The sequence below is a fragment of the Nicotiana tabacum genome, chromosome 3, assembly GCF_000715075.1.
Source record: "Nicotiana tabacum cultivar K326 chromosome 3, ASM71507v2, whole genome shotgun sequence".
Classification (NCBI taxonomy): Eukaryota; Viridiplantae; Streptophyta; class Magnoliopsida; order Solanales; family Solanaceae; genus Nicotiana; species Nicotiana tabacum.
This window is the reverse complement of record NC_134082.1, coordinates 22,363,533-22,378,347: the sequence shown is the minus strand read 5'-3', so window position 1 is coordinate 22,378,347 and position 14,815 is coordinate 22,363,533. Positions and strand designations below refer to the sequence as shown.

At 34.8% G+C, this 14,815-nt stretch overlaps 1 long non-coding RNA gene across 1 annotated transcript; it reads left to right on the top strand.

Annotated features, from left to right (window-relative positions):
• Positions 1-4,014: 4,014 nt before the first annotated feature.
• Positions 4,015-13,321, top strand: LOC107809839 (uncharacterized). The gene is made up of 2 exons (XR_001653491.2): positions 4,015-9,976; positions 13,080-13,321. It is a non-coding gene; the product is annotated as an uncharacterized LOC107809839 (long non-coding RNA).
• Positions 13,322-14,815: the final 1,494 nt, after the last annotated feature.

Sequence of the window (14,815 nt, the reverse complement as noted above, 5' to 3'; positions counted from 1 at the left end):
AAATAAAGAAGAAAAATATCAAGAGACAAGTAATCGTACAATAAACTTGAGAATAATGACATTAGAAGCCAGAATAAATGAGTTAGAAGAAAGAATATAGAAAATAGAAAAGGGAAAAGAAAAATTATGAGATATAAAAGAAAGCACAGCGACAGTAGAAGAAGAACTAATGAGTAGAGAAAATTATGACGCACTCATATGTAATGAAGATAAAAGATTAAGTACAATAAAAATCCTAACAAGAATCAAAATAGAAGAATATGAAATAGAAACCTTAGCTCTAGTAGATTCTGGATGCACAAGATGCATAATAAATAAAAGAATAGTTCCCCCAAATCTGATAAAAACTTTAGACAAACCAGTTGCAGCCATGCAAATGGATGGAACTCATAATATATATAAGCATTATATAGATAAAGCACAGATTAGTTTTATAAATACAAGCTTAGATTTTTATAAACCAAGCTATAAAATGGATAAAATTTGGGTAAGAGATTTAAATATAAACGTGGATTTTGTATTAGGATTAAGTTTTATATTACATAATAATGGTAGTTGTCTAATAAGTAGAAATGGAGTAATATTCTTTAAAATTCTTACACAAACACCAGTACAAACAATAGAAACTGCAACTAGAGTAAGAACAAGACTAAATGTAAGTCAGAACAACTTAGAAAACCAAGAAGAATGTTGTAAAGATTGCAAAGATAAAAATATATGTTGTAAAGACTTAAAAGAATCTAAAACCTTATTAGAAGAAGATGAAAATAGAGATATATTAGAAAAAGATTATACCTTAATAGACATAGAAACAGAACTATACAACTTTAAAACAGGACTACAAAAAATAGGAATAATAAAAAATGAAAAAGATTTAGATAATATAATAAAGATATTAGATGAAATAGAGATAATAGGAGAAAAACCTTTAAAACATTGGGAAAATAATAAAGTAATGTGTAAATTAGATATAATTAATCCAGAATATATAATAAAAACAGCATCAATAGAAGCTACAAACCAAGATTTAGAAGACTTTAAAATCCAGATTAAAGAACTTATGGATTTGGGAGTAATAAGAAGATCTACCTCTAAGCATAGGTCGGCAGCTTTTATGGTTAGAAATCATAGCGAAATAATAAGAGGAAAAGCAAGAATGGTAATAAATTATAAAAGACTTAATGATAACACTAGAACAGATGGATATAAGCTATCAGATAAGACAGAATTAATAAATAGAATACAAGGAAAAAAGATATTTAGTAAATTTGACTGTAAATCAGGATATTGGCAAGTAAAAATGCACAAAGAAAGCATTGAATGGACAACATTTACTTGTCCAGAAGAACATTTTTAATGGTTAGTAATGCCATTTGGATTAAAGACAACTCCACCGATTTTCCAACGAAAAATGGATAATATATTTGGAGAATATAAGAGATTTGTCTTAGTATATGTAGATGATATATTAGTATTTAGTAAAGATATTAAAGAACATTTAGGACATCTACAAACTGTATTTAGATTATTTGTAGACAATGGAATAATAATTAGTAAAAAGAAAATGGAATTATGCAAAAACTACATAAACTTTCTAGGAGTAATTTTAGGAGATGGAAAAATAAAATTACAACCCCATATTGCTAAAAAGGCCCTAGAAATGCCAGATAAACTAGATAACACCAAAGAATTACAAAAATTCTTAGGTATAGTGAATTATGCGAGAAATTTTATAAAAGATTTAGGAAAAATAGCAGGGCCATTATACGCTAAGACAGGTTCTACAGGACAAAAACACTTTAACACAGAAGACATTAAACTAGTACAGAAAGTTAAAGAAAAGATAAAGAATATCCCCGACTTAAACATTCCATTAGAAACAGATTATTTAATTATAGAAACAGACGGTAGTTTTGAAGGATGGGGAGCAGTTTTAAAAGCAAAACCAAATAAATATAGTGAAAAAAATACAGAAAAAATATGTGCTTATCAAAGTGGAAAATATAAAGAAAAGGGAAATATGAGTAGCATAGATGCAGAGATATTAGCAGTAATCTATGGATTGAATAGTTTTAAATTATACATACTAAACAAAAAGGAAGTAACAATTAGAACTGATTGTGAAGCAATAGTAAAGTTTCATCAAAAAATAAATACAAAAAATAGCAGTAGAAGAAGATGGTTAAATTTTATAGATACTATATCAATATATAACTTAGTTTTTGAACACATTAAAGGAAAAGATAATAATTTAGCAGATCAATTAAGTAGACTTAAAATTATGATCAATTAACAAAGCATATTTTGTATGTACAGCATGAGACCAGCAGTTTCAAAGACTACAGACAAAGGGAAGGGCATTCAAACCTCACCCTTAGACAAATATTTACAGACAGTTTTAGGTAATCTCCATTTTAAGCCACAGTCTCTCTTAGAACAGACTAATTTAGAAAGAATAAATTTTGGGAAACATAGTCTTATATGTTTTCCACCATCTAATATGTCTTTTAGAATTTTATCAGAATGTGTCATAGACAGACCCCAACGGTGCTTAATTGATAACTTATGGATATCATATAATAAAAAAGACACAAAATATTTTATAGCAGCACTTAACGCTTTTGGTCAATATTTTACAGACAAAAATCAAGATAAAAGGTTTAAGTATTATGTAGTTATACATGGAAAAACGAAAGGTATTTTTCAGACATGGTTAGAAGTATTAGACTCTATTAAAGACATAGAAAAACCTCTTTTTAAGGGATTTAATGATTTTACTGAAGCATTAGATTATGCAAGAGGAGTATTAGGACCAAATTACTATATTACCCCAGCTCTAAGACAAAATCCAGAGAAAACCCCTCAATACAACATCCGCAAAGACGATGGTAAAATAATATTTTGCGATCACTGCTCGTCAATGACAGAAGCCTTCAAACGGTTAAACCAAAAGAATGACATCCTGACACAAGAAAAGACGAAGCTCATCGAGCAAGTAAAGGTATTAGAACACAGGATACAAGCATTGAGGTTCGAGTTAACACAATCACAGTCAACCTCTCAAACAACCTCGCAGACTCAGATTATACCACAACCGGATTCAGAAATGAACAGTCCAAAGAGTTCTCCATCTCAAACAAAAATGGATGAGATGTGTGTGCATTCCCCAATGAATGCAGTAAGATCCACTGTATCGGATAGTGAAACAGCTAGTCCGGTCCAAACGGTAACAGGTAAAGACAAATCAAATCCGTTGATGGCTGTCACTTTGCCAAAAAGTGAAGATGAAGGACAATTAAGAAGAAGATTACCAAAGACCTTAACGCAAGGAGAACTGCTAAAGAAAAAAGGAGTGATATCAAAAAAGAAAAAAAATGAGAAAATAGAAAAAATAATTAAACAGACAATAGAGAATTTTTTCCAAGAAAAAGAAGAACAAGACAAGCATATAGTTAAAAATCCAAGTCTCAGTCCAAGAAGTCCAAGTCCAAGTCCGAGATTAAATTCAAGAAGGGAGAAAAGTTCCGAAGAAACTAATGACTATCTAAATTATCAAGATGCCCAAGACCCGAATGATTATGATTCTAGTATAAGTTTCGACTCAGAAGCCATCCATAATCTAGATACATAAAACCATCAGAATAGGGCAAAGAAGAAGACCAACAATACAAAAGAAGACCAGACAAGACCAGACCAATAATGAAAAAGTGGAAAGAAAGACCAGACGAAGAAAAGACTGGTACCAGAAAAGAAGACAGTTGTGCTAAAAGACGAAGATGATGTGACCAGACAATGACACTAAAAGACAAGCCAAAAAAGTTGAGTGGACTAAAAGGGCGCATAAAAAAGGAATCTTCGACAAAGCAACGTGCAGATGGGGCCCAAAGTTGTACCCTACGAAGCTTGATAGACGGATTCCTAACACATTTTGAAATCCAATTTTCAAGTCCGGCTCAAACTCTCTATCTATAAAAGGAGAAAAATGAAGAGAAAGGAGAGCATCGAGAAAAAAAGAACAACCAGTGAACCGTTCAAAAAAATCCATCCTCTCAAACTATCCAAAAAACTCTCAACCATCTTTGTAAAATACCTCTATGTATAATATAGTAATTTTCCCTCCTCCTCTAAGTTTGTAAGAAAAATAAGTTCATCAGCTTGTACGAAGTAATTTTCAAAGTTTTCAGTAAGGTTTTCGGGTTTCCCGAAAGGGAAATCTCTCTCCTATAAGCATGTAAGTTATTCATCTTTATCTAAATTATGTTTCTGATAAACATTACCCCAGTTTGTATTTTACTAAATCTATGATTGTTAATTAGTTTGTATTTTACTGTTCTTATGATTATTAGTTAACACTATGTCTGTACATTAAATTATTATAGAACACTCTTAGTATATGGTTAGCTTCCCAATTTCTTAACAACAATGATGGATTAACCTGTAAATTCCTAGGAAAAAACTGGTTAAAAAACCCAATTAATGAAGAAAGTGTATAAGTGTTTAACCATGGCCAGGGTGAGGTTAAAGAAATAGAAGTTAAGAAAATGGTAAAATCTAAAAACAATAAAAGACGAAACAATAAAAGACGATAAAATTTATAAAAATTTTCTAGTAGTATATTCTTCTCCTTCTTTGAAACCTTCTTCTCTGGTAGTGGGAGTAGGTTGACTGATGATATCTGAATATTTCCGATATTAGGTATAGTTGTTTTCTATATTTATCTAAACAGCTGCTGTTATTTTGTTCTAGGTAGATAAAATGTACTGCTAGATCTATTATAGAATAGAATCCACTATCTATGTCTATTATAAATTCTTCTAAATTTTGAGTAAGGCTTCTAGCAAAACTTTCTGGATGGGTGTAGTTGTTGCGGTTATTGGACATTAATAGTAAAATTCTTTTCAGTTACATCTTATATTTGTGAAAATCCTACTCGGTACTCTCTCTCTCTCTTATTCTATAGACTTGAAAAGTTAACATATTAACTAAATTATGAACTGATATTACCCATATATATATATTGTTATAAACTTATAATAAATGATCGAATATTAAATATTAGATAATGGCAATTAAAATTTGAATGGCGGCTTGTTTATGTGATTTATGAATCGTTATATGGTGAATTAGAAATAATACATTAATTACTGCACGATAAATTAAAATATATGGATTGTTATGCAAAATTTACCAATTTAAGGATGGTTTTGTCTTTTGATATTCTTATTCATATATCGCTAACATATTCTTATCCACATTTATCTTGTACATAATAATGCATAAGATTTGTGGATAAGTTATACCAAAATTAATAGACAATATCTGATTTTTGGAGTTTAACTTCGGAAACTAAAAATGCACCTTATTAGATTTTCAGAGTTTAACAAACTAAAATACACTTTATTAGATTTTATACCAGAAACCAAATGCCGCATAAGTAAAACAAAATTTTGTATATAAGTTATACTTTCTTATATTTCATACCAATATAAAAGATCGGACCACAAGGGCCTATCATACGCAGCTTTACCCTGCATTTCTGCAAGAGGCTGTTAAATGAGTGTTTACCTCAAAAAATGAGAGTAACAATTAAATATAATTTGTGGTTTTAAAGATATGTGATTTACTTCAATACTAGTGAATATACAAGTAGTATTAGGTTTAAGTAAGAAGAATTGATGAACCAAACCAGTATTATTAGAGCAATAAGGACATCGAGCTCGATTGTCTCAGGAACAATAAAGTAAAAACAATAAAGTTGAAGAACAACGGTGGAGCATAGTAAATGAGAAAAGCAGAATAGAATGTTCTATATCAGTCAATGAGATGGTCTTTACAAATGCTTGGGGTCCCCTTTATATAGGAGGGGAAAACCCTAATATGATACTCCAATTATGGTAAAGAATTCTATTGGTACAGCTGTATAACAACCTAGTACGAACTTGTACTATTTCGTATAAATCTTATCCCATAATTTATGCCCTGACCCACGTGTCCTTGAGAAATTTTCGCTCTTTCTTGAGTGCCATAAATAGGTGTTAAACAGGCAGGGTTGACCCGTTTCTGGACCGACCCAGACCGGTTAAACCCGGAACCGGCCCGGACCGGTTAAAAGGGGGCTGCACTGGACTGGGTAGGAGGGGTAGATGGGGTTGGTCCGTTTAGAATTTTAAAACGGGTAACCGGACCGGTTGAACCCGGTCCAATGAACAATTACCCTTACCGGGTTAACCGGCCTGGTACAACGGCTAGAATTTTTTTTGTTTTTTTTTTTAATTTTCGAAATAAGTGGGCCCCATTGACTGTTGGCAATGGTCAGACCTTGAATTGGTTCGTTGGCCAACGGAAAATTGCACAAATAGCCTTTTTTTAAAAAAATTTTAACCCTTTTTCAATTTACAAAACTAACCTTCTCTAAAACTATAAATACCTCCCATCCCCTCTTCTTCATTTCTTCACTCAATACTCATTTCTCAATCTCAATTTCTCTCATTCTCCAATTTGCAAGACTTCAAGTCTTCAATTCATCTTCTAACACATGTCAGATGAATTTAGCACTCCAGAAGAAGGTCAATCAGTTCATATTGATTATGAAGAACTTACTAAGGCAATGCAAAACCTTTGAATTTACTTGTTGTAAAAAATGTAAATCTTTCAATTTGTAAGTTTGAATTATGAAATAAATGTAGCACTTGCAACAAGTGCATTTTTCCCCATCTTCCTTGTATTCTTTATGTTAATACTTTGTACTAGTATAACCTACAATAGTTATACAAAATTCCAAAAAAAATAATTAAAAATACACTAAACCCGGCCCGCCCCCTTCAACCCGTAAACCTTACGGTTCAATTTTACCCGGATGAACCCGAACCCGTTAAACCCGTTAAGAACCAACCCGGAACCGGCCCGGACCGTAACCCGTACAGGTCCAAAAAATAGCGGCCCGACCCACCCGTTTAACACATTTAGTGCCATATATCGAAATTGTATTGCCCTCGAGGCAGATCATGACGGGTCTCCGATTCGCTTCTCGAGGTGCGTACATCCAGGCCAAGCTCGATTCTTACTTCGAGCTTCCCGAACTCAAGCTCGGTGTATGATCAAGTCTTCGAAATTGAACTCTCCGATTTCGACCGTATACAGATAGTCCCCGCGTTTCTTAGAATAAGATGATAAGAAACGATTTGACCTCGATTTTCCCTAACCTCTCGCGATGACGTGATGCCCATGACGTAGGTGCTTGAAGTGATCGGAAATGTCACGTCAATGTGCTTCCCCAAAACATCAAATGCGTTTCAGCATTTGTTGGCCACTTGTGATGCCGGTTCCATCGTCGGCTTTCTATAAATAAGAGGCTACTTGGCTGAACAAAAACTGTACTTATTCCGTCTTCATCTACTTTTAGTCCTTTCCCTTCTTTACTTCCTCCTCTAATCACCTATTTCTGTGGTTCAAATCTGTGACCACAAGGTCACATGGCAACAATTTTACCAGTTACGCCAAGGCTCTCTTTTTCAAAATTTCGGCTCGAGACAACGAGAGAAGGGCATCAAATCCTTTCCGCAATAGAAGATATACGAACTTTACACTGTTGCTCATCTCTCTTAACTTCAACCTGGTGTGGCGCTTCATTCCTTTTGCTTTCTATGGAATGAGGTGGCACTATCATCTACTAACTTTTGCATCCTACACCGGAACAATGTTCCAAGGACTAACACTCTTTGATTTTTGCACGTGCATCTTGCAACCCCTTTTGGTTTTACTTGTGATAGAAGATGGAGCTACATCTTCTGGCCTTTCCTTCTGCTCTTTTCCTTTTGCTTGCTCTTTTTAATGTATTATGGCCCAAAACTTCAGCGGAATACTCAATCTCGACTGCTGGAGATATAGTTACATTTATCGAGGGCCTTCTGCCCTAAATCTCTTCGGGCATACAAACATTTCCAAAGATAAAAAATGGTGCCCCTAGAAAGAAGATTTCCGAAGACGACGCTCTCGAGGACGTGGTCTTAAAGATGCATTAGGTTCTTTGGATTTTGTTTTTTGCCTCTTTGTTCCTATGTAAGTATCCTTCGTAGGTGTCGTAGTTATACTTTGTAGTCATTTCTTGGAAGTATAAAAGGATCCTTTTGTATCCCTTTCAGCCTGTGCTGAATTTTATTCTGTCTTTACTTGTAAAAAACTCGATTATATGATTTTAATGACTAGCCCAAATACCGAGCTTAGGACATAATAAACCCTTAGATTTTTTAATCAATCAATATAATACCCCTCTAGTTTCTCGTAGTTGAGCTTAAATGTGAACTCGGAACATCGTGATTCTCGAGTCCAAGTTAGATGAGAGCAAGATCTTGAAATAAAGTTAATCCTTAGATATTTTTGCAGTCCCCGAGTGAGAAATTTCTCCAACTCGGGTAGCCCTTGAGCTTTGCAGAGCATTGTAGTCGAGCAGGCATTTTTTCGAACTTGTAATAAAGATAGCCCTTAGGCCTTTTCACAGTCTTCGAGTGAGAAATTCCTCAAACTCGGATAGCCCTTGGGCTTAGTAATCGAGTGGATACTCTGCTCGAATTCGACTTATAGGCTGCCCTTTATGATTTTTGACAAATTAATCCATAATGCCTTGATCCTGATGCCAATATCGTGACATCAGCGGCTGAAGTGACTAAAAAGTTGCTTTTGTGCGATTCCCAAAATCATTAATTGGAGGCGACTGACGGTCGGCCTTTTGGCTTCCCAGCACGCTTAAATAACCTCTATAAATAGATAAATTTCACAACCTTACAAACTTTATTCTCATATTGTTCTCAAAGTCTCATTAGCCTTTTTCAATTTCTTTGAACTCTCCCTTAACTGTCAAGTTTACAAGGTGAAAGACTTCTAGCTAGTAGGTTTTGGTACTGCTGTTGTGGAACAAATAGTATTGCATACTGGTTCCTCATTGATACACACTTTGTGAATGAGCTCATATTGCATGTTAGTAGTCTGGAGTTAAGTGCTGCCTTTTCTGAATTTGGCATACAACTGTGGCTTGCTGATTATCTAAGTAGTTGTATAGTGTTGTATCATTTTCCAGTGGTAGTAGTGTGGTTTCATGCTCATTCTGGAGATGAGAAGGCACTGTATGGATCATACCTATCAAGCAGACAATTGTTGTATTATGCACTTGTTCCCACTACTAGAAATTGGAACTATGGCAACTCTTTTTATTGCTACGGATTAGTAACTGTTGCTATAGGTAGTCTATTGTTACGGTTTTAATCGTTACAAAATATTATTAGAACTACCGGGACACTTAGCTACTGAGCCATTGCAATAGTCTTAAAACCGTTCCGATAGAGGTATATATGGCAACGTTTTGTAGAACCGTAGCAATAAATCAATCTATGGTAACTGTTATATCTATTGTTACAGTTATTAATTCCCTCCTTATTTTTCACCCAAATTTTCTATACCCGCTAAAATGAAAGGGGCCCACCATGTAATTTTCAATTTTATTTTTTTGTTTTTATACCTAATAAAATACTACTATGAAATACGTAAACCCCTAAAAATTAGGGTACAAGCTCACTATCGGAAATTACAAGGAGATCTCTTCCAATCATCTTCACCACCAAAAATCAGCAAAAACTAGCCCAAATCACCTTGAAATCAGTCAAAAAAACAGCCCCAAATACCCCAGCGAAAATCAGTCAAAAAGACCTCAAAACAATCACCTCTGAAAATGGGTCCAAATCTCAGTCAAAAGGAGGTCAAAACGCTGCAGAAGATAACCATTAGAGCAGCTCCAAATTATCATCTCCTCCAATACGATCTCCTCCAGTCAACAGCTCTTCTCGCTTGTCAGCGCCATTACCGACTCGCTCGCTCTCTGTTTGCTCAATTACTCAAAATTCATTTTCCTTTCAAAAACCCTAGCATCGAGTTTCTACTTATTTACTAGCTCGCATCGAGTTTCTACTTCGTACGTCTAATTCGGGTAACCTTCCGCTCTTCTAGAGTATTATTTTCTGAAACTCTTAATATTTTTTGATTTGGTAACTGTTATTTTTATATTTTATTTCTTACAGTAATTAATTTTTTAACTCGTACTATTTTTTCCAGCTGCATACAATGTGGTTTCCCCTTTTATATGGTTTTGCAGATCTGTTGTATTCCTATCGATTTGTCGAAATTCATGTTTATTTTGTTTATTAACTCGATTAATTGACTGTCCTTGGAAAAAATTTGGGAACTATTTGGAACAATGGTTGTGAGCATCTAGTTAGAAAGAGCAGACATGTTTCAATACTTGGGAAACTTATTGGCGTGGAAAAGAATGGGAGCTAAAGATTTACTTTGCAGAATCTGTTTGATTTCTGCTATTTCCAGTGCATTTTTCTGCTATTGTAATTAGTTTTGTTGGGGTCGAAAATAATTTCCAGTGCAAAATTATTGGTTGTGGAACTGTTTTTTTTGTTGGTAATTTGATTGTGGAACTGTTGTTATTGGAGTTGTTATGTCCTTTTGGCTGTTGGAAATGGTCGTAGCATTAATAGATAATTTGTGGTTTAGACTTTAATTAGATAAAGGTGCAGGATAAAAGTTTAAGCTTGGAACACTTTTAACTGCTACATTTGCAACTTAAAGGGAATTAAGATTCCTTACTTGTAATGAAAGCGACTTTCAATTTAACTTTTACCAATTAGAATGAGATTTGTGTTCCTATAATTATGCCTATTTTCAATATATTTATGCTGCTTGATCAAAACACAGAATTCACTAGACCCCGCCTTGTAAGAATTCACTAGGTATATTGTTGTTGTTGAAAGAAGTATTATGATTGTAGATTAAGGCAAAAATTGAAATATGAATCTAAAATCTAAATGCTACTTTCCCCTTCCTTTGCTATACCAACTTGTCGTGTTAACGAACCAGATCCTTGAGTGTTTAGCTCGTTTAACTTCTGGACAGGTTCATCACTTAACTCCTCTTCCCTCATCGTGTCTTCATGTTGTTCTCTTGTGTGGTCAGCCCCTCCTTTTGGTTGTTTTGTTGCCGACGACATTATGGATAAAGTTTGTTTACCAGCTGTAGTTTTAGAATCAGCAGTTTCAGCAGCTGGTTGATGTCTCAACATAGCCTGTAGCTTCTGATATCTGCTTCTAAAAGGTAGTACTAGCATCAGTACTTATTTTAGTTGCGCTTTCTAGGGGAAATTTCCATAGTACTTTGATTATCTTCATCTGCGGAGTAGCCCTTTCAGCTTGTGTAACCAAAGTATTCTAGGGAGTAGTGACCTCAATCTGGCTGAACTGTTTATGGAGGATGATGGTTGCATCACAACATATTTGTTGGATAGCTCTTGTTACATAAATTCTTTCACATTCATATTTTCTTTTTGCATCTTGCTTTCCGTATATGCCAATGAATAAGAAGGGGGATAGCCCATCTTCTGGATATTATCATCAGTGGGCGATATCATCAGTGCTATTATCAGTTGTACCCTCCAACACTTCAGTACCATATATTCTTGCAATTCATGATTCACAACTTTAGCATTAAGATCAGCTGGTTTTATTAGTTGAATCACCAGCTGTAGCAGTAGGATGATCCAGCTTATTATAAGCTTGCACGACTGGCTTCTCAGCTGGGTTTTGCCATATTTTTGGGTTGGTTTCGGAAGGAGAATTGCTGAATTTTGCAGAAGCTTTGGGAAGGTGATTTCTTTAGCTGTTTTGCTGCATTTTTGGGCGATATTTGCATCTGTTTTGCTGTATTTTTGGGCAATATTTGCAGCTGTTTTAGATCTAGTTGTCCTGAACACCTGCCTTAGAATGTATATCTGTGTCATTTTGTCCTTTGAATATTCTAACTGTTTCTGCTTTGCATACTTCTTGGGTGATTTAACTGTTTCTGCTTTGCACACTTCTTGTCCTCTGAAGTACACCTTTTAATGGCATTTGAGATCGGTACACTCTAAAGTTTATGCCATGATTTTGGTTCAAATATCAAACATAATTAGTTATTTAAGCAGAACTTCCATGGAAAATCGAGTTATATGCCTTGGCAATACTCTACTGGGACACTCTAAAGTCCCCCATTCTTGACAATTGTTTCGTCATTGTCCCCTTTTCTCCCGCATCTCTTCAACAGCACTCGCCGCTATCTCAATTATCAATTTGATTTAATGATTTCTGTTTATGTGCATATTATGTGTTTGTGAAAATTCGTTGATTTACTGATTACCAGCGATGTCTATTTTAAAATGGCCGTTGTGTATGAGCCGACGCTATATGTATATTTCCGTTTCTGCCTCATAAAATTTTCCATTGGCTCTTTAAAAAGCTACTTGAATCAGATATGGAGATGATACATTGCCTGTAGGAGTTACGTAGCTGCGGCATCCAGTACAGGGCTGCTTAGTTACCAATCTTGCCATCCTCTGGAGTTGATACATTGCCTGTAGGAATTACGTAGCTGCTAGATAGATCTAAAGGTGACTTCCCTGCTAATTAGTCAAGTACAAGAGTATTAAACCTCCATGAATGAGAGTAATAGCATACATTTGACACCTTAGTTTTATTAATATATACATGAAACACAATTTACTTTTGAAAAATAATGTCAGAAGTCTTATTCCATTATTGTCAAATAGAATTGGTACTGCATTCCATTATCGTCTGAGATGGGTTCTTAATATGTCTCTAGGAGATTCTTGGTTCTTTCCTAATGAAACATGTAATATTTACTCTCTCTCCTCTTCACTGATCTGTTAAGTTGAGTTCCAAATTACTTGTTAAGTTGATTTAGTTATTTGCCTTATTAATTGGCGTGTGGTAGACGTGTGTCTTTTTGTACTTCTTGTGAACTGTTTTTTGGAATTTTGCATTCTTGGGAGTATCTTTTTATGTGTTGATGATGCCTTATCTCCGGAATATCTTTGTCCGTATATTATGGGATAAACCAATATTTTGCCATCCAATTTTGGGGTTTAATGCAGAATTTTATACTTTCTTTTTACCCTTGGTTTTGTGGACCAAGTGAATTTTTAGATAGGATTCTCTTGAAGGGATAATGACTTTATTTATACTCTTTTGTAGGTGGAGTAGAAATGAAAGACAGAGGCGGTGATGAAGATCTAGACCTTACTTAAGAGAATTTTGAATTATTGATTGTTGTAGATGCATGTGGCGGTTTTTAGGAATGTTTGTTATCAAGACATTTTAAAACATTTTTTATTTATATAATTTTTAGTGTTTTATAGTTTATTGTATACATATGTAAATCTTTATTTAGAAAAGGGGCAATATTTTCAATTCAATTAAACTGTTACAATAGCTAACAGAACCGTTGCCATAGGACTTGCAAACTGTTCCAAAATAATCTAAAACCGTTGCAATAGGTAGTTCAACTGTTGCAATATCTTAAAGAAATCGTTGCCATTTCTATAATAGCCGTAATGATTTAATAGATATAGTAACGGTTATTGACCGTTTCATTTAACGTAATGGTAATGGAAATTAAGCGTTCCAGTTGATACGAATAATCGTTCCAACAAGAAGAGGGAAAGCCATTGCGATAGACTATACTATAGCAACGGTTATCTGAACCGTACTAAAAACTGTTCCATAAGCTCTATAGTAACGACAACTTGTGGAACGGGCGCTGAACTGTTGCAATACCTCTATGGCAACGGTTTAGGTATCTGTTGCAACGGTTTTCCATGCGTAGCCATAGGTAAATTTTCCAGTAGTGTCCTATTAGCTTTGTGACTGACTACTACGACTGGTTTTCTTGGAAATAGAGTTCAACATTGAAGAGTTCAAGTTGTATTACATGTTTCTTGCAGTTCTAGATAGCTTCTATATATTGGTGTGATTGTTTGGAGTCCATATTTGCCTTGTCCACACGAATCTTGTCCTTTGGAATGCATAACCTAGCTCCTGGTGAGAGCTTTGGAAGTGCTACTATTTGGTTATTGCCCTTGGCCTTTGGATTCACTTGCACTGATTGTTCCTGGAAGCATATATCCTACTTCATTGTAATATCTAGCTTGTTAGTTCTAGTTTTATCATTTACCGTACTAGCTAGTAGTAGTTTACATATTTTAGATTGGTTTGGTCATATTGTGAGACTTGGACCCACGTTTATATTAGCCACTAGGCACCAATACCCTCAATTTACATCAAATAACCCCAATTCACCACAAACAACCCCTAATTCACCACAAATCCAACCAAACATCCAATTAATACTTTAAAACTAACAAGTTCAATTAAACATTAAAATTCAAAACCAAGCAAAAACTAAGTAATTACAACAATTCAAAATTGTTCAATCTAATCCAAAACAAGTTCTATTAGTCTAGTTCAAAGTATATCAAAGTATTGGTCAAGGGGTGTTTTCTACAGTATCACCATTATGTGATAAACTTTTATCTACAAGACAGTATAGAGAATGATCACGGGGAGGATGAGAAGAACGATCATGGGGAGTACAGGGGAAACGATCACGGGGAGGACGGGAGGAACGATCAAGGGGAGGATGGGAGGAATCATCATGTGGAGGTGGAGCCTCTAGTGACGACTCACGAGACGAGGGCAACGGAAAAGCTCCAGTAGAAAGGAGAATTTTGATCTGAGCTTGCATACCAAGGAATTGAGCATCTCTAAGCCTTTTTCTTTCCTTGGTCGCTTCTAGCTCGGATGTAATGTCATTGTCTCCTGCATAGCCGAGAGACTCTCTCTATTAAGAGCCTCACCCTGTGAAGAACTCCCTATTCCTTGCATTCCACACCTGTACTGATGGAATCTTTTCTTAGGAAGCTCGTATGTTC